Below are 20785 nucleotides of genomic sequence, written 5' to 3'. Positions count from 1 at the left end.
TGTAACTGCCCTCTACCTCCCCCTCACTCTCTTTAACTGAACTCTACCTCACCCTCACTCTCTGTAACTGCCCTCTACCTCCCCCTCACTCTCTGTAACTGAACTCTACCTCACCCTCACTCTTTAACTGGACTCTACCTCACCCTCACTCTCTGTAACTGAACTCTACCTCCCCCTCACTCTCTTTAACTGGACTCTACCTCACCCTCACTCTCTGTAACTGAACTCTACCTCCCCCTCACTCTCTTTAACTGTCCTCTACCTCACCCTCACTCTCTGTAACTGCCCTCTACCTCCCCCTCACTCTATCTAACTGTCCTCTACCTCACCCTCACTCTATGTAACTGAACTCTACCTCACCCTCACTCTATGTAACTGCCCTCTACCTCACCCTCACTCTCTGTAACCGCCCTCTACCTCACCCTCACTCTCTGTAACTGAACTCTACCTCACCCTCACTCTCTTTGACTGGACTCTACCTCCCCCTCACTCTCTTTAACTGAACTCTACCTCACCCTCACTCTCTTTAACTGGACTCTACCTCACCCTCACTCTCTTTAACTGAACTCTACCTCAACCTCACTCTCTGTAACTGCCCTCTACCTCACCCTCACTCTCTTTAACTGGACTCTACCTCCCCCTCACTCTCTTTAACTGAACTCTACCTCAACCTCACTCTCTGTAACTGCCCTCTACCTCCCCCTCACTCTCTGTAACTGAACTCTACCTCACCCTCACTCTCTGTAACTGCCCTCTACCTCACCCTCACTCTCTGTAACTGCCCTCTACCTCCCCCTCACTCTCTTTAACTGGACTCTACCTCCCCCTCACTCTCTTTTACTGCCCTCTACCTCCCCCTCACTCTCTGTAACTGAACTCTACCTCACCTTCACTCTTTAACTGGACTCTACCTCACCGTCACTCTCTGTAACTGAACTCTACCTCCCCCTCACTCTCTTTAACTGGACTCTACCTCACCCTCACTCTCTTTAACTGAACTCTACCTCCCCCTCACTCTCTTTAACTGAACTCTACCTCAACCTCACTCTCTGTAACTGCCCTCTACCTCCCCCCCACTCTCTTTAACTGGACTCTACCTCACCCTCACTCTCTTTAACTGGATTCTACCTCCCCCTCACTCTCTTTAACTGCCCTCTAGCTCCCCCTCACTCTCTGTAACTGAACTCTACCTCAACCTCACTCTCTTTAACTGAACTCTACCTCCCCCTCACTCTCTGTAACTGCCCTCTACCTCACCCTCACTCTCTTTAACTGGACTCTACCTCCCCCTCACTCTCTTTAACTGAACTCTACCTCAACCTCACTCTCTTTAACTGAACTCTACATCCCCCTCACTCTCTTTAACTGGACTCTACCTCACCCTCACTCCCTTTAACTGGACTCTACCTCACCCTCACTCTCTTTAACTGAACTCTACCTCACACTCACTCTCTTTAACTGAACTCTACCTCCCCCTCACTCTCTGTAACTGCCCTCTACCTCCCCCTCACTCTCTTTAACTGAACTCTACCTCCCCCTCACTCTCTTTAACTGAACTCTACCTCAATCTCACTCTCTTTAACTGAACTCTACCTCAACCTCACTCTCTTTAACTGGACTCTACCTCCCCCTCACTCTCTTTAACTGGACTCTACCTCCCCCTCACTCTCTTTAACTGGACTCTACCTCACCTCACTCTCTTTAACTGAACTCTACCTCACCCTCACTCTCTTTAACTGAACTCTACCTCCCCCTCACTCTCTTTAACTGGACTCTACCTCCCCCTCACTCTCTTTAACTGGACTCTACCTCACCCTCACTCTCTGAAACTGCCCTCTACTTCACCCTCACTCTCTGAAACTGCCCTCTACCTCACCCTCACTCTCTGTAACTGCCACCCTTAAGCCTTATTATCACCATGCAGTCCCAGCCCCTCCATCTGAGATCCCAGCCTGTGTGTGTGGCATTATTACATTAACCATCATTCAGAGTGACTGGAGAATGTTGGTCCAGCACACACACAGGACCTCTGGAATAATTGTGGCAGAAGTCCATGGCTCAGACTGCACTGTATCACCCGTTTACTCTTTCCTGCCTCTCTGTCTGTGCATTGTGTAGCCTTTCCAATGGCCGGAAGAGCTCAGCTAGAGCTGATAGCATCAGGGGTGATGACGGAAGAGAGTGCAGGATAGGGCTGTGGAAGAGCTTTATATGTGGGTGAAATAACCTATCGGGCATGATCACAATCGTTATAAAATGAGTAAAATGTGTGAGAATAAACACTAGTTTCAATACTCACACAGCAATACAAAACCTGTCTCCCTCTCTGGTTATACCCTAGCCTGTTGTAAGTAATGTTCAGAGAGCTGGAGAGAAGTGAGTGGAGGGGTGCCACACCCCATAGCTCCAGTGTACCAATCTGCAAACTTTGCTTCAGGGCCTGGAAAGAATGTGCTCCCTCTGTAAGCAATGTCAGTGCTATGCCGTCATTAGGGTTTCATTGAGCTCATTCCCTCTAAAATTGTACTATTAATTAAAGTTGCCAATGGCTATTTCCTTCCTCTCTGGTCTTCACATGCCAGGGGAACTGAGAGTTATATAGATGCAGGATCTTAATTTGAGCCAGTTAGCTACAGGACATTTTTTGTATGGGTTGATACAGTTTTTGTTAGGTTAAATCAAGACTGACATTTTAAAGTGGAAATTACAAACTTTAGAAGCCTTTTTAAACCTCAAACACTACAAGTTTGCATTTCCTGCTGTGCCAGCATGGTCTCATAGACGACTTAACATACTAAATGTAAATATGGGACATTCAAAATAGTATGATATGTTTTATTTGGTATAGTTACATAAGACAGATGGTTACTTAGGGTGGTTGGTCATGGTGGATGGGTGGGCACATAACGTGAATGTCTAGCAACCCAAAGGTTGCAAGTTTGAGCCTCATCACAGACAACTTTAGCTAATTAGCAACATTTCAACTACTTACTACTTTTGAGCTACTTTGCAACTACTTAGCATGTTAGCTAACCCTTCCCCTAACACTAACCTTAAACCCTTTAGCTAACCCTTTCCCTGACCCTAACCTTAACGTTTTAACCTAATTCCTAAACTTAACCTTAACCCTAACCCCCTAGCCTAGCTAACCTTTGCCAGCTAGCTAACGTTAGCCACTTAGCTAGAATTCGTAACATATCATACGTTTTGCAAATTCATAAGATATTGTATGTTTTGCAAATCGTAACATGTTGTACGCTTTGCAAATTGTAATTCGTAACATATAATACAAAATGGGTGATGTCTACTTAAACTACAGCACCTGAAAAAACGAAGTACTGTAGAGAAAACATGCTTTATGTGTGTGTGTGTGTGTGTGTGTGTGTGTGTGTGTGTGTGTGTGTGTGTGTGTTAATGTTGGACACCATTCCATTTGTATGACAGCTGCTATTTCCTCTATGCCAAAAGGGAGTGAGCCAAAAGGCATAGACATACCATTCCATAAGTCCCTCTACCATACTCAAAAGACAAAAATGTTCTGACTGGGCCCTACATTTCACAATACAGTCCACTTGTCACACCCTGACCATAGTTTACTTTGCATGTTTCTATGTTTTGGTTGGTCAGGGTGTGATCTGAGTGGGATGTCTTGTTTGTCTATTTCTATGTCTGGCCTGATATGGTTCTCAATCAGAGGCAGGTGTTTGTCATTGTCTCTGATTGGGAACCATATTTAGGTAACCTGGGTTTCACTGTGTGTTTGTGGGTGATTGTTCCTGTCTCTGTGTCTGCACAAGATAGGACTGTTTAGGTTTTCACATTTATTGTTTTGTTAGTTATTTCATGTCTAGTTCCTTTATTAAAGAACATGAATAACCACAATGTTGCATTTTGGTCCGTTTCTCCTTCACCAGAGGAAAACCCTAACACCACTTTCAGTGATAGTCTGACTCAGAGTGCCATAAGTACATTATCTTGGGGACCAGTTTAACAGCACACACTTAACTTCAACTGAGGAGAACCCATTTTCCATAGCACACAACCTCTATTGAACAATAGCATTAAACTGTACGTGTGTGTGTATGCACGCACACACGCACACACACAAATACACACACACTTATGTTTCACCACTCTTTCAGTTAATCTGAGTCATTTTTCCCCCAATCAAGGACCTTACAATTCTAATCTGTGCATCTGAGATGACTGCTGTTCCATCCATAGCTCTTCTGTGACAGTTATCGGCTGCTATATGGGTACGACTGGGCTAAAACCAGATGATTTCGATTTTTAGCCCAGGGGCAAGGAACGATGATGCCAAAGCAAGCAAAAAGAAGGGAACTAAACAAAGGCAAAAAGATGACCGCATTGCCAAGCTATGCCCTTAGGAGCAGGAAAAACAGCTGTGTCGGCTAAAAAATGGTTGGCAAACATTCCCTGTTCTGTCTCTACGGAGAACTTGGTCAACTTTTACTTCCAACTGCTCTAACAATGGGCTGCAGTCGCCATGCAGTCTGTGTCTGGAACATACACAATTTAGAAAAACAGTTTGAACAGCAAATTTACTGTAGTTTTTTTTATGTAATGTTTAATCATACATGTTGTTACTACTCAGTTCTTGTTTCTATCAAGTAAGTGGCTGCTGCTGCAATACAAGCATCCAGGCCATTAACAAGCAGTTGGCCCTGTTCCCAGCTCTCCCTAAGAGAGGCAGATGTTTGAAAGTCTATAGGCTTACATAGTTTCTTTACAATAATCAGGGGACCACGTCATCTGAATAGCTTATATCTTACACAAGACAAGTGACTTTACCACATATGTCTGGACAAAGTGGGAATGTGGCAATGGTCTATACTTTGGCTAGTCTTGGAAATCCCAAACCCAGGGCAACATCACTGGAACACGCTGGAGCATTTTTAATGTGGGAGGCAATCCGTCTGCCTAGGCTGAGTGTTTGGCCTAAAGTCATTCTGTGATTATGCATTTGATGCAAATAAGTACAATTTCACCTCTAATTGTCTGTGTATTAGATTTGGTTAAAATCAATCTGCAACTTTCTCTTTGGTGTGAAATTGCTTTAACACAGTGTCTTTCCGGTGATTGGACACAGTGGAGTCAAGAACAGGGTTCCCCTGAGGGTCAAAGGTCTGAGATCAATTGTAGAGGATAATGTTAACTTAATCGGGGTCGTGGGGATGGTGGATACAGCACTGATGCTGACGAATGGGTAGGGAAATCATCTTATGTAATTGCATTATAATGATAATGAATCATGACCTCATGACCTCAATCTTGATAATCATATCCAGCATTCAGGCATGAAATGGAAAGAACCCACAGTGAATTTGAGATGTACATGAAAAGCGCTTTGGATATCAAATGTATTATTACTGTATTTTCATAGTATGACTGAGAGTGACCTCCCACTCATTCAGCTTGTCTCTCTTCTTCTGTAGCTGAGGGGTGTGAATCCAGATGAGAAACATACTCAAAACCAAAGAAGAAGTAGACTAATTCACATTTTAACAAACTTGCGCTCTCTCGAGTCAGTCACACTCATCAGATTAAGCAAAACCTTGAACTGGGGAACTGGTGAGAGAGACACATGACTCATTGTGTAATAGGTTCTGTATCTCTGGGATGCACCCCTGCCTTCAGAAAGGGCTGCTGTGATGCATGGAGGAGTTATCCCACTTTGCTATCTACCTGTTTTCTTTGGCCAGTTTACATTGTGGTGAGTTCATCTTGAATAGCACATTCTTAGGAAGCCAGCTAATGAGTGGATATGAGAGGATGTTTCTCTTTCTGTCTCTCTCTCTGTGAGTGAGTGTGTGTGCGTGTGTGTGCATGCCAGCATGTGTGTGAAATAAAGACTTTCATGGGAAAGCTACCTCAGCTGGACTCCCTGGATGCAACGCAACAGCTTCTGAGTCCATCTGTCTGTCCATCGGCTCTGTTCAGGATGCTGTGGCTTGCTGCATCTCCTGTTGTGATGATTGTTGCTGGACACCACTGTGCTTTCCCTACTGCTTTACACTACCCTGTCTGATGCTCTTTTCTACCTTTGCCTCTTGTGGCCACTTCCATTTGATGAATCCATGACTGTTACTTGATGCTGTCTGTCCTCTTTTGAATCTGGCCAGCTGAATTCTGCCACTTTATCCCACAGCATTCCATACCCTGTGCTGCTGTTTCTCCCACTTCATATTGCTGCTGACCCTGCTCTGACCCTTGACCCTGGAGAGTCAAGGGACTCTTGAGAGCATGAGTGAGGAGGAGGTATAGGTTTACATTTAATCAAACAGTGGTGGGAATCAGAGGAGGCATATGTGATTGTAAAGCTGAGAAAGGGTGGATGAACACTCTTATTTCATCATTTGAAAAAGTCCCTATTTATGGCTAATCTCAACGTTTGCAATGGCAGACCAGTTCACCTCACAAGTTAATTGAAACCATATACTGTTGCTAATAACTTTCTTTCTATTTCTGTCTTGCACGTTGGAAAGAAGTAATGCGACTCGTTCTCAGCAGGGGACCAACTGGACTGCTGTTTATGGAGGTTTAAGTTTCAGTAGAAGGGACATTTATTAATCCATGCTTTTAACTTTATAATGACCTGATTTCCTGTTACACAGTAGCGACTACCTGTGAAAACAAAGCTTTTCCCTGTATGTCTCCTACACTGGTAAGAGTTTCCACACACTGTGCTTGGCTTGGATTTTTTTCTGTTGGTGTCATGGAAATGTATATCTCGATGCAGGCCTTATGGCGTAGGAGGGTGGGTTCTTTCCACTAGTGGAATGATCTGGGAAGTGTAGAAGATGTTTGGAATTGATGAGATAATATAGACCAATGTTTCCCAACTCCAGGCCTCCGGGACCCCCAACATTACACATTTATATTTTAACCCTGGACAAACACACCTAATTCAACTTTTTAGCTAATCGTCAATATCTGGTTGAGTTTAATCTGGTGAGTTTATCAACACTTGGACCAACACGCGTGGACCTTTTTTTGTTATATTTTCAGTGGTATTGTTAACAAACATGCCCCAATAAAGAAAATGAGAATTAAAAAGAGGTTCAGCCCCTGGTTCGATCGTGATCTTGCAGAGTTACTCCACCTCAAGAATTGCATTTGGCGAAAGGCTCAGCACATGCATATTCAGGCTGACTGGGGATCCTTCAGGCAAATGAGAATTAAGCGCACTCAAGCTATCTGGAAGGCCAAAGTTAGCTACTTTAAGGAGCAGTTCTCTCTCTGTGGGACTAACCAAGAAGTTCTGGAAAATGGTTAAAAACCTGGAGAATAAACCTTTCTCCTCACAGCTGCCCATGTCCCTCAATTTTGATGATGTGGTTGTTACTGACAAGAAGCACATGGCTGAGCTCTTTAATCACCACTTCATTAAGTCAGGATTCCTAATTGACTCAGCCATGCCTCCTTGCCCGTCCAGCATTTCCTCATCTCCCACCCCTTCCAATGTGCCTATCCCTGATGCTTCTCCCTCTTTTTCCCCTGACCCTCTACAAAGTTTCTCCCTGCAGGCAGTCACTGAGTCCGAGGTGCTAAAGGAGCTCCTGAAACTTGACCCCTAAAAAACATCTGGATCAGATGGTTTAGACCCTTTCTTCTTTAAGGTTGCTGCCCCTATCTTCGCCAAGCCTATCTCCAACCTTTTTAACCAGTCATTCCTCTCTGGGAAGGTTCCCAGTGCTTGGAAGGCAGCCACTGTTCGTCATTTGTTTAAAGGGGAGATCAAGCTGATCCTAACTGTTATATTTTTCCCTCTTTATCAAAAGTGTTGGAAAAACTTGTCAATAATCATCTGACTGGCTTTCTTGATGTCGATAGTATTCTCTCGGCTATGCAATCTGGTTTCCACTCAGGTTATGGATGTGTCACTGCAACCTTAAAGGTCCTCAATGATGTCACCATTGCCCTTGATTCTAAGCAATATTGCGGTGCTATTGTTATTGACTTGGCCAAAGCTTTTGATACAGTAGACCATTCCATTCTTGTGGGCCAAGGAGTATTGGTGTCTCTGAGGGGTCATTGGGCTGGTATGCTAACTACCTCTCTCAAAGAGTGCAGTGTATAAAGTCAGAGAATCTGCTGTCTCAGCCACTGCCTGTCTCCAAGGGAGTACCCCAAGGCTCGATCCTAAGGACCACGCGCTTCTCAATTTACATCAACAACACCTTCCCGGATTTTGTGTTAAATGCTCTACAACAAATCTTTCTTAGTGTCCAACAAGCTTTCTATACCCTTAATCTTGTTCTGAACACCTCCAAAACAAAGCTCATGTGGTTTGGTAAGAAGAATGCCCCTCTTCTCAAAGGTTTTATTACTTCCTCTGAGGGTTTAGAGCTTGAGGTACTGTAGTCACCTCATACAAGTACTTGGGAGTATGGCTAGACGGTACACTGTCCTTCTCTCAGCACATATCAAAGCTGAAGGCTAAAGTTAAATCTAGGCTTGGTTTCCTCTATCGTAATCACTTCTCTTTCACCCCAGCTGATAAACTACCCTGATTCAGATGACCATCTTACCCATACTAGGTTATGGAGACATAATTTATAGATCAGCAGGTAAGGGTGCTCTCGAGCGACGAGATGTTCTTTACCATTCGGCCATCAGATTTGCCACCAATGTTCCTTATAGGACACATCACTGCACTCTATACTCCTCTGTAAACTGGTCATCTATGTATACCCTTCACAATACCCACTGGTTGATGCTTATTTATAAAACCCTCTTAGGCCTCACTACCCCTTATCTGAGATATCTACTGCAGCCCTCATCTTCCACATACAACACCCATTCTGCCAGTCACATTCTGTTAATGTTGCCCAAAGCATTCACATCCCTGGGTCTCTCCTCTTTTCAGTGCTCTGCACCTAGCGACTGGAACGAGCTGCAACAAACACTCAAACTGGACAGTTTTATCTCAATTTCTTCATTCAAAGACTCAATCATGGACACTCTTACTGACAGTTGTGGCTGCTTTGTGTGATATATTGTTGTCTCTACCTTCTTGCCCCATGTTGTGTTGCTACTATGTTGGTGTTGTGTTGCTACCATGCTGTGTTGTCATCTTAGGTATCTCTTTATGTACATCTAGAAGAAAAAGAAACACACACCTATTAAGACGAGGTGCTGGCTAGAGGAGTAGAAAACTTGAAAATAAGAGAGGCAAATTAATCTATGATCGTGTGCTATCCATTTGTTTTTTGTATGCTGTTCTTTGTATGACATTTTAATATTTGATTATTAACCAATGATATTACGCCACTCTTGGTCATGATTACAGACACCTGTGTCTTTCGACACTATATAAACGAGTCATCCCACAGTGTTTGTGAATATACCCTGATGAAGACAGCTTGGCTGTCGAAACATTGGCAATTACATTTTTGCATCTGAGCTCCTAGAGTGTGCGGCTCGCGTTTATTTTCAAGATCTCCTTATGTACAGTCGTGGCCAAAAGTTTTGAGAATGACACAAATATTAATTTCCACGAAGTCTGCTGCCTCAGTTTGTATGATGGTAATTTGCATATACTCCAGAATGTTATGAAGAGTGATCAGTCCCTCTTTGCCATGCAAATGAACTGAATCCCCAAAAAACATTTCCACTGCATTTCAGCCCTGCCACAAAAGGACCAGCTGACATCATGTCAGTGATTCTCTTGTTAACACAGGTGTGAGTGTTGACAAGGACAAGGCTGGAGATCACTCTGTCATGCTGATTGAGTTTGAATAACATACTGGAAGCTTCAAAAGGAGGATGGTGCTTGGAATCATTGTTCTTCCTCTGTCAATCATGGTTACCTGCAAGGAAACACGTGTCGTCATCATTGCTTTGCACAAAAAGGGCTTCACAGGCAAGGATATTGCTGCCAGTAAGATTGCACCTAAATCAACCTAAATCACCTAAATCAACCAACTTTAGAACCGTCTCCTAAAGTTGATTCAGCTGTGGGATCGGGGCACCACCAGTACAGAGCTTGCTCAGGAATGGCAGCAGGCAGGTGTGAGTGCATCTGCACGCACAGTGAGGCAAAGTCTTTTGGAGGATGGCCTGGTGTCAAAAGGGAAGCAAAGAAGCCACTTCTCTCCAGGAAAAACACCAGGGACAGACTGATATTCTACAAAAGGTACAGGGATTGGACTGCTGAGGACTGGAGTAAAGTCATTTTCTCTGATGAATCCCCTTTCCGATTGTTTGGGGGATCCGGAAAAAAGCTTGTCTGGAGAAGACAAGATAAGCGCTACCATCAGTCCTGTGTCATATTTATACAGTTAAGCATCCTGAGACCATTCATGTGTGGGGTTACTTCTCAGCCAAGGGAGTGGGCTCACTCACAATTTTGCCCTAGAACACAGCCATGAATAAAGAATGGTACCAACACATCCTCAGAGAGCAACTTCTCCCAACCATCCAGGAACAGTATGGTGACGAACAATGCCTTTTCCAGCATGATGGATCACCTTGCCATAAGGCAAGAGTGATAACTCAGTGGCTTGGGGAACAAAATATTGATATTTTGGGACCATTGCCAGGAAACTCCCCAGACCTTAATCCCATTGAGAACTTGTGGTCAATCCTCAAGAGGCGGGTGGACAAACAAAAACCCACAAATTCTGACAAACTCCAAGCATTGATTACCATCAGTCAGGATGTGGCCCAGAAGTTAATTGACAGCATGCCAGGGCGGATTGCAGAGGTCTTGAAAAATCGAGGGTCAACAATGCAAATATTGACAATGTTTTGTCAATAAAAGCCTTTGACACTGTCACAATCGTCATAATGCGTGGTATGGTTCCATCCTCTTTATTTTGAAGTGAAACTCAAAGAAAACAATAAATGCACAAAACGAAACATGACGCTGCTATGGTGCTCACAGCAACTACTGTATACAAAGTCAAGATTCCACAAAACACAAAGGGGAAATGTCTGCCTAAATATGATCCCCAATCAGAGACAACGATAAACAGCTACCTCTGATTGGGAACCATACCAGGCCAACATAGAAATATAATTACCTAGATGACCCACCCTCGTCACACCCCGACCTATCCAACATAGAAAATAAAAAGCTCTCTATGGTCAGGGCGTGACAGACACTTATGAAATGCTTGTAATTATACTTCAGTATTCCATAGTAACATCTGATTAAAACAATATGTAAAAACACTGAAGCAGCAAACTTTGTGAAAATTAATATTTGTGTCATTCTCAAAACATTTGGCTACGACTGTCGTGTTGTCTCTCTTGATGTGATGTGTGTTTTGTCCTATATTTATATTGTATTTATTTATTTAATTTTTAATCCCAGGCCCCTGTCCCTGGTAGGCCATCATTGTAAATAAGAATTTGTTCTTAACTGACTTGCCAAATTAAATAAAGGTTGAATTAAAACATTTAAAAATGTTTGCTGTTTTGGTTTCTCAAGGATTGGAGTTGGGAAACACTGATATACACTGAGTATACAAAACATTTCCATGACATAGCTTTCACCTAGATTCAGCCAGTCAGTCTATGATCCCTTATTGATCCCTTAGTCACTTGTTAAATCCACTTCAATCAGTATAGATGAAGGCGAGGAGACAGGTTAAAGAAGGATATTTAAGCCTTGAGACATGGATTGTATATGTGTACCATTCAGAGTGTGAATGAGCAAAATGAAAGATTTATGTGCCTTTTGAACAGGGTATGGTAGTAGGTGCCAGGCACACCGGTTTATGTCCTGCACTGCAACGCTGTTGGGTTTTTTACACTCATCATTTTCCAGTGTGTATAAAGAATGGTCCAACACCCAAAGACATCCAGCCGACTTGACACAACTGTGGGAAGCATTGGGGTCAACATGGGCCAGCATCCCTGTGGAACCCTTGTAGTCCATGCCCCGATGAATTAAGGCTGTTCAGAGGGCAATAAGGGGGGGGGGGGGGTTGCAACTCAATATTAGGAATGTGTTCCTAATGTTTGGTATTCACAGTCTAGACTAATGTATATTATTGAGAAATAGAAATATCATGTTGTTGTGTTTTGGTTATTCATTGGAAAGGTTCCACTAAATAACGCTTTAATGTACTATTTTAGGGGGAGAGAGTTCCCCATGTCGTTGTTTTCTTGTGTAATTTCTCCCACTGTGAGCTCATACATATAGGATGTAAACAGTTTCAGAATGATCTGCCTTTATGGTGTCACCACAGGGGTCCGGTGTCACAAAGTTTGGTTCCTGTTTTGGAGTGATATGCTTGGGTGGCGATATAGTTAATGATTTCTTTCCAAGGAACTTTGGCATAAAACAGGCATGTTAGAAGTGAATGAAAGTAAGACACCAGGAGAGAATAGAGAGAAGCCCGTGGAAGAGGTCCGGGATGCCTATTTCTTTTCCACTTTGATGCACTGTTTTTTCTGGAATCTCTCTTATTCCTCGCCACGCACACGACTACCCTAAAATCCTATCTCAGATTGCTGTTGTGGAAACAGAACTAGCAAGAATCAAACAGGTGACAGACGGATGGAAGGAGAGTGCTGTCATAATGGGTGGCTGGCTGTCATAATACCCCAAGCTCCTCTTCACCAGGGAACTGTACTTACATTAATAACCATTTGTGACCTCACTGTGATATTTATAGGTCCTTCCAGGGTTCCAGGGGCTTTAAGAGGGAAAGGGATCTCAGTGAGAAGTATCCAGAACTCTCCTCCACTAAGAATGAACTGAGTAACAGTTCTGCTCCTAAACTGATATTCTGCTGCAAAGGGATATTGCTTCCTCTTGTGTGTCAGTGAGTGGGTCTACGTTTCAGAGTTGTTTTCCTTTATTATCACAAGAGGTCAATCCAGCCAATAAAAATAGAGATACTTTGGAATGTAGAATTGTAGAAGAATGTAGAGAATGTAGAATAAAACAAATCAGTCATAAAGATAAAAAGAAAACAATGATTTTTCCCATAAGGAAACTATTACGACTGTAAATACTATTGCTGGTGCCCAGTGGTTTGGGACTGGGTTTGGGTGATTTACTGCTGTATTCTGGTGGAGATTTAGGGTGTCACGGTGCCCTATCTCCTTCTTCTTGACCTTCTTCTCTTCTCCTTTTAAAGGGCAAATCTGCAGTTTCTACATCCATGGTTAAAACCATGGTGTCATGTATTGTCAGTTCTTGCATCCATTGATCTGTCTATGAAATTGAGAGTGTTTACAATTCTCCAGCCCCATCCCTCAGCTTTTTACCCGAAACAGTGGCGGGGAGTACGCTTTGTTATTGCTTCTACTGCTGATTGCCCCTTTAACTGCATTCTAGAGCATTCCGGCTCAGCACTTCCCCTCCCGTGAGTTGCCGTGGTGCTCTGGGTTCCCAGCAAGATTCAAAGAGGGGAGAGGAGATCACATAGCACGGGGGCTACCAGGGTCTTCATTTATCTGGATTTTTTAAACTACATCTGACAAGGAAATTCAGAGAGGACAGAGCTCAAATCTCACTCGTTCTACATGAGTCCCTTGTTGGATTATTTCCAAGGCAGCTCCTGTCTCTGGGATCCAGCTCGGTGGGGGATCCAAAGTGCCATAAATTCTTGGGCAGTAATGTAAACTAGAGGGCCAGATAGGTTGGTTAATGATTATGACCTGCTCTGGATTAGTGTGTCCTCTTGTTCATAAAACCTTTCTCTCTCTTTCTCCCTCTCTTTCTCTCTCTCTGCTTCTCTCTCTCTCTCGCACCCTTTTATTCTCTCTCCCACACCATGTCTGTTATGAAGTCCGCACTGTAAACAAAACCTGATTCTCAGAGGCTGTACAAACTCAGTGATGAAAGCTATTGTTTCTCGTTGAGGTGCATGGGTTTAAAATGTATTGAATTAGCCGTCAGCATTGTCTTTGGTGCCTCCTGTTTCTATTTAGTGATGGGGGAATTTAGGAATTAAGACCTTTTAGGAGGAGTTAGGCAGCACAGACCTCTAGAGGATGTTTTGGCTATGAAAACGGATGCACTCTCGCCCCACTTCCACCCATTTCTCTCAAGAGTTGGAATGGCAGAAGGCCCAGTTAGTTGATGGGTAATCCTTGTATCCCCCATACCTCAGGTCTCTAATAACCAGACACTTTTTCCATTATACCAGGCTTCAGTTGCCTCGCAATCCAAATTATGACATCATTCATGTGTGGTTGAAAAGGTCCCTCTAATAATCGCTTTGAAATAAGGCGGGTAAGAGCATGCTAGTCAGTTAATTGTAGTAGGATAAATCATGCTCTGTTATTAAAAGGAGAAGCATTCAGAACTGAAGCCTTCTGGTCTGAGAATCTCAAAGCGCATTCGTCTCAGATGGTATTTTTGCGCCACACCTGTCTATATAAGGTCCCACAGTTGACAGTGCATGTCAGAGCAAAAGGAATTGTCTGTAGAGCTCCGAGGCAGGATGGTATCGAGGCACCGACCTGGGAAAGGGTACCAAAAAATGTCTGCAGCATTGAAGATCCCCAAGAACACAGTGGCCTCCATCCTTCTTAAATGGAAGAAGTTTTGAACCACCAAGACTCTTCCAAGAGCTGGCCTCGCGGCCAAACTGAACAATCGGGGGAGAATGGTCTTAGTCAGGGAGGTGACCAAGAACCCGATGGTCACTCTGACAGAGCTCCAGAGTTCCTTTATGAAAATGTGTGACAACCTTCCAGAAAGACAATCATCTCCGCAGCACTCCACCAATCAGGCCTTTGTTGTACAGTGGCCAGACTGGGGCAAAGGTTCACCTTCCAACAGGACAAAGCCCCTAAGCACACAGCCAAGACAACGCAGGAGTGACTTCGGGACAAGTTTCTGAAGTCATTGAGTGGCCCAACTAGAGCCTGGACTTGAACCCAATCAAACATCAAACATAACAAGAGCTTACTGGTGCTCTTCCATGCCGTCCCTAGGAGGGGTGCGTCACTTGAGTGGTTTGAGTTGCTGACGTGGTCTTCCTGTCTGGGTTGGCGCCGCCCTTTGGTTGTGCCGCGGCGGAGATCTTTGTGGGCTATACTCAGCCTTGTCTCAGGATGGTAAGTTGGTGGTTGAAGATATCCCTCCAGTGGTGTGGGGGCTGTGCTTTGGCAAAGTGGGTGTGGTTATATCCTGCCTGTTTGGCCATGTCCGGGGGTATCATCGGATGGGGTCACAGTGTCTCCTGATCCCTCCTTACTCAGCCTCCAGTATTTATGCTGCAGTAGTTTATGTGTCGGGGGTTAGGGTCAGTCTGTTATATCTGGAGTATTTCTCCTGTCTTATCCGGTGTCCTGTGTGAAATAAGTATGCTGTCTCTAATTCTCTCTTTCTCTCTTTCGGAGGACCTGAGCCCTAGGACCATGCCTCAGGACTACCTGGCATGATGACTCCTTGCTGTCCCCAGTCCATCTGGCCATGCTGCTGTTCCCGTTTCAACTGTTCTGCCTGTGGCTATGGAACCCTGACCTGTTCACCGGACGTGCTACCTGTCCCAGACATGCTGTTTTCAACTCTCTAGAGACAGCAGGAGCGGTAGAGATACTCTCAATGATCGGCTATGAAAAGCCAACTGAAATTTACTCCTGAGGTGCTGACTTGTTGCACCCTCGACCACTACTGTGATTATTATTGTTTGACCATGCTGGTCATTTATGAACATTTGAACATCTTGTCTATGTTCTGTTATAATCTCCACCCAGCACAGCCAGAAGAGGACTGGCCACCCCTCATAGCCTGGTTCCTCTCTAGGTTTCTTCCTAGGTTTTGGCCTTTCTAGAGAGTTTTTCCTAGCCACCGTGCTTCTACACCTGCGTTGCTTGCTGTTTGTGGTGTTAGGCTGGGTTTCTGTACAGCATTTTGAGATATCAGCTGATGTAAGAAGGGCTATATAAATACATTTGATTAATGATTCATCTCTGGAGAGACCTGAAAATAGCTGTGCTGCGACGCTCCCCATCCAACCTGGCAGAGCTTGAGAGGATCTGCAGAGAAGAATGGGAGAAACTCCCCAAATACAAGTGTGCCAAGCTTCAGCGTCACCCCCAATAAGATTCGAAGCTGTAATCGCTGACAAAGGTGCTTCAACAAAGTACTGAGTAAAGAGCTGAATAATTATGTAAATGTTATATTTCCATAAAAATTTGTTTTTATTTTCGCTTTGTCATTATGGGATATTGTGTGTAGATTGATGAGGTCATTTAAAAAATATAGATATTTTAGAATAAGACTGTAACGTAACAAAATTTGGAAAAGTCAAGGTGTTATGTTAGTGTGTTAGTATCGTAGTGGTTGAAGTTTGGAGAGTTAGCGAAGTGTACAGGATTAATTTAATTTTTATAATTTTTGGAGACAATACTAATGCCTTACTTGTACATTTTCAGTGTGAAATCACTAGAACCCGGCTTTGTGCTTTAGCTGTCACTCTGATACATTGGTTGCAGTAGTAAAGTAGTGTAGTTAACTAGCATCCTCTCTGGCACCACTCAACATCCTGTCTCAGCTCGCATGTGTCACAGCATCTTTTACTTTAATTTTAATTTGATTTATTTCCCCTTTATTTAACCAGGTAGGCTAGTTGAGAACAAGTTCTCATTTGCAACTGCGGCCAAGATAACGCATAGCAGTGTGAACAGACACAGAGTTACACATGGAGTAACAAGTCACAATTAACAAGTCAATAACACAGTAGAGGAGGTCCTGAGGAGGTATATACTGGAGCCAGACCATATTGACCATATTGATTAATAGGGTGAAGAGGAAGTGTGTTGCATCTGTCTACTTTTCCAGATAATACACGTGTCCAGGCCCAGTGCACCTTGTGTAGGGTGTCACCGGAGCAACAGATTAGAGGGCTCTTAGATACTTACATACTGATGTCTTCCCCTGAGGGTGTTGGGTGTTCTCCTTCTCCCGTGCGTCTGGCCCCTCATTAGGCCCGTGCTGAGCGTGCCCACTCACACAGGGAGAGGTCATCTCCCTCCCTCCCTTTCTACCACCCTCCCCGCCCCATCTAACTAACCACCACAGGCAGGTGAATCAACGCACTCTTTGTTGAAACACCTGAAAGTCTTTCCCCCCTGGATTCCTCATTTACTGATTAGTGGCTTGCTTTCCCAGTGGAGAGAGCAGGGAGTCAGAGTTGCTCTTTGTTGGGGTGGCAGACTGGAGGTAGCAGCTGCCTCTCATTCATTACCTCCCTGTTTTCTTTATCCACATGAAGAGAAAACTATTTTTGATATGTGTTATTATGGTGGTTGGAGTGTGTGTGTGTGTGTGTGTGTGTGTGTGTGTGTGTGTGTGTGTGTGTGTGCGCGCTTGCGTGCGTGTTAAAGTAGTCACATATTGTAAGAACAGTGAAAACACTTTGCCTTTTTGCTTGAGTCTATTACCTGGTTGTCTATAAGGACCAAAAATCATTTAATAGTTAGCAAAAGTAGGAATTAAGAGATCACATAGTGGTGAAGGAGTGGTGGCGGCGGTGGTGAAGGGCCCATGCTGTGTTAATGAGAGGGGCATATACAGTCTCTCCCAGTATGGGAGATGACAACAATATACACATGATGCAGTTAGAGGTCACTCTTTTATTTATTCTCAGCTCTGAGAGTCTGTGGTACACGTGTCTATGTGTGTTTAGCATCAATCGCTGAAGTTCGGTTCTTTCTTTCATTTCTCACGTTTACAGAAAAGGGGACTCCATTCATCCAGAGGAGCCCATAACTCCTTATCATAGTCTTTCTGCTTTCTCACAGCCCCCCTAACAAGATAAACATTGTCATAATGATAAGATAACAAAGATAAGATGTCAAGAGATGAACAGTTCAACCCAAACATGTTACTGTCTGAATATGAGTCATTCATGCATAGTGGTGAACTTTTATCAAAACAACCATTGAAAATAGTGAGTGCTATGAACAATGCTTTTTTGGTTACTACCGTACATCCTCAAATGTTGTGGGGTTGCATCATTTTAGGAAAGGTGCTAGGACTAGCTTGTTCCTCAAAAATGTTTTTGTGTGTGAAAGTTTTGCAATTCAGCTTGTCTCTAGGCAACTCCAGCATGGCCTTTCCTGTCTTGTCTCACTGCAGTGCTGTGTACGTAGTCTCTCCGCTTCCACGAGTCACTGCAGCTGGGCAGCTGTGAGGGGTGGAAATATGGTTTATCTGGCTGCTGATTACTGTGGACTCTTAAACATTCACACTCACACTGGCAAGCACATGAAGACTGCTACAAGTTTATGTTTGTTTGGTCACTGTGTGTCCTCAAGGAGAGCAGCCATCACTCCCTTTCTGTCTGTTGACCCCCTCTTCACACACATACCTACACACAGTCAGCTGTGTGTGGAGCTCGTATCACTGTCTGCTGTCTGGATGTACTCATGTGTGTGCTGGTCACTGGACAGCCCCATCAATATGCATCTGTTTCTTGTGACTGCACCTACAGTATCTAACCTGACTGCAGCCTTTGCCTCTGGTCTCCGACAACTCCTGATTCTCTAGATACTCTCTGTGAGTCAGTCAACCCTTTTGCAGTAACAATGAAACAACACCTTTATTCATGATGGAATTCATGTGGTTTGCTTGCAAACAAAGACTTAGCTAAGTAATACTGTCAACCAGAGACCTCACCCGACAGTACTTGTGTTCTTGGAGGTAGGCTTAATTCAGCTCAGTCGGCGATCAAACCCAGTCAACGAGGGCATTATAACTTTTGGGTTAAAGACTATGTAAATGATACAGGCTGTCAGTAGGTTTCTTTTCAAAAACTTTGCTTTTCAAAAACAAATTCTCCACAAGGTTTCCTTCTCCATGGACGTCCTTGTGTCACCTCTTCTCTGCCTTATCAAAAAGATCTGTTGTGATCTGAGGGATGGGCAGGAACACCAGGCAGGAACACCAGGCAGGAACACCAGGCAGGAACACCAGGCAGGAACACCAGGCAGGAACACCAGGCAGGAACACCAGGCAGGAACACCAGGCAGGAACACCAGGCAGGAACACCAGGCAGGCAGGAACACCAGGCAGGCAGGAACACCAGGCAGGCAGGAACACCAGGCAGGCAGGAACACCAGGCAGGCACACCAGGCAGGAACACCAGGCAGGCAGGAACACCAGGCAGGCAGGAACACCAGGCAGGCAGGAATACCAGGCAGGTGAACACCAGGCAGGCAGGAACACCAGGCAGGCAGGAATACCAGGCAGGCAGGAACACCAGGCAGGCAGGAACACCAGGCAGGCAGGAACACCAGGCAGGCACACCAGGCAGGCAGGAACACCAGGCAGGAACACCAGGCAGGAACACTAGGCAGGCAGGCAGGCGGGCGGGCGGGCAGGAACACCAGGCAGGAACACCAGGCAGGAACACTAGGCAGGCAGGCAGGCGGGCGGACGGACAGACGGACAGACGTCAGTCCACAGCATCTGTGGAATTCAGACTGACTCCTCACCAGTGCACGAGTGCACCTGGTAGTTTGTACACAGAATACAGATGTAGGGTCTTAATTTAATCACTCTTTTGTCGCTGAGAATTTTCCTGCATAGCAGAGAATGCAAACTTGTATTGTACTCAAGGTTTAAAAATGATTCTAAAGTTTGTCATTTCCACTTTAAAATGTCAGATTGATTTGCCCTAATGAAACATGTATCAACCTCTACAAAAAATGTCCATTAATTATAATCCACATAATAATTCACATTTCCTGTTGGCACATTATTATTTTCATGCTGTAGCAAACTGGGTCTAATTCAGATCTGTCCTCTCTTTCTTGCTCTCCATGTCTGTCTGTCTGTCTGTCTGGTCTGGTCTGGTCTGGTCCGTCCGTCCGTCCATTCCTGCTCCTTGCCATAGTTCTGACTTCTCATCATTTCATTACATCTAAGGCTTCAGCACTTGCAAGTGTTAAAGAAGGAGAGTAAAATAAAATTTTCACAATTGGCACCGCAAAGTTTCACAGAATAATTCTGCAGATCAAAATACAGCAGAACCCCCGTTCCCACACACATTTTATCGCTGAGAGCATGATTTACTAAATCCCCTGCAATATGTTTTGAATCAAATGCTCTTCCTTTCACATCTAAAGGCCTCTTATAGAAAATCAGAGGACTTGTCTTGCTTCTCTTCTCGCACATTTCATTTACTTTGTATATATATTTTTTTGCCAACCTCAGCATTTGGTGGTGGGTTTCACTGCATTTAAAAAGGTTGTGGTATATACAGTTCTTGGGACATCCCTTAACTGCTGGTGTAGCCATGGAAATAGAGAAGTGTATTTCCTAAAGGGAAGGGAAAGCCTTACTCATTCTCACAGGCAGAGAGAGGGTGTGTTCTGTTCACGGCAATAGGTCTCCTGCTACAGCAGTCTCATCCATGTGCTGTGTGAGACTCAGCTGGGAGAGAGAGGTATCCACACAAAAAGAGACAAGCAATCCCACCCTCTCCTCTCCTCGACTTACCCAGCCCTCCTTCTATGTCTTCCCCTTCTCTCATTCCGACAAAGTCAGCGTGGCATGCACCACAACTGAGAGAGATGGAAGTAATTACATTTGAGGCAAGAGAAGCACGGGAACATTTAAGTCAAAGTCAAATCAGAGCAGACCACGGGTTTCAAAGCTCTCTCTGTTTCTCTCTCTGCTCCCTCAGCCTGAATGCCAGGACATTGATCAGTGTTTTATTTGATCTGTGATTTAGGATTTATTCTCGAACATTGAGAGCAGGGGGATTTCTGTGGGTTAGGTAGGTAGCAATCCGTGAAAGTATCATGATGGAAGAAAACTGTTCTTGACTATATTTGGTGCTAG

This window comes from Oncorhynchus masou, chromosome 18, assembly GCF_036934945.1.
Source record: "Oncorhynchus masou masou isolate Uvic2021 chromosome 18, UVic_Omas_1.1, whole genome shotgun sequence".
Lineage (NCBI taxonomy): Eukaryota > Metazoa > Chordata > Actinopteri > Salmoniformes > Salmonidae > Oncorhynchus > Oncorhynchus masou.
The sequence above is the reverse complement of the archived record's forward strand: the minus strand, read 5'-3'. Positions refer to the sequence as shown.